The sequence below is a fragment of the Podarcis erhardii genome (assembly GCF_964252035.2).
Source record: "Podarcis erhardii genome assembly, chromosome: Z".
NCBI classification, from domain to species: Eukaryota; Metazoa; Chordata; class Lepidosauria; order Squamata; family Lacertidae; genus Podarcis; species Podarcis erhardii.
The window spans coordinates 40,730,391-40,731,196 of record NC_138504.1 but is presented as its reverse complement, the minus strand read 5'-3'; positions in this window follow the sequence as shown (position 1 = coordinate 40,731,196).

Below are 806 nucleotides of genomic sequence, written 5' to 3'. Positions count from 1 at the left end.
TTATTGTCCCAATGTGAAGTTTTTGGAAATGAATGCATTTGTACTTCTTGGGCATCTGTGGCGCAGCTTCTCTCACTAGCAGCTGATAATGTATACTACCATACTGTGTAGAGCATCATCTGAGAATTTCTGCAAAGTAAGGTGCTGTGCAAGGCAGAGAAGCATAGCATACTAGTCTCAGTTTGTGTTTCCTAGGCTATTGGGATCCCAGGAGGAAGTGTAGAGCAAGCATGCAAAGCATAAATATCCAATGACCCACCACCAACAACTTACATCAGATTTGGATAGAAGTTTTTCTGATCCCCATCTCCCCCACCCCAGATCAAGTACAAGATTTCCTTAAAATAAAATAAAAAAGTTAGAAAGCAAAAGAAAGACTAAATAATAAAGCACCACAGTGCTGAAGGGACAGTTACTTGCAATAAAGCCAAAGGCCCATCTAGTCCAACATCCCATTCTCACCGTGGGTGAGCGCTGTGGTCTAAACCACTGAGCCTCTTGGGCTTGCCAGTCGGAAGATCAGCGGTTCAAATCCGCACGATGAGGTGAGCTCCCATTGCTCTGTCCCAGCTCCTGCCAACCTAGCAGTTCGAAAGCACACCAGTGCAAGTAGATAAATGCGTGCTGCTGCAGCAGGAAGGTGAACAGCTTTTCCATGCCCTCTGGCACTCATCACGGTCCTCTGTGCACCAGTCGCAGTTTAGTCATGCTGGCCACATAACGCATGAAGCTGTCTGTGGACAAACGCCAGCTCTCTTGGCCTAAAGAGCAAGATGAGCACTGCAACCCTATAGTCACTTTGACTG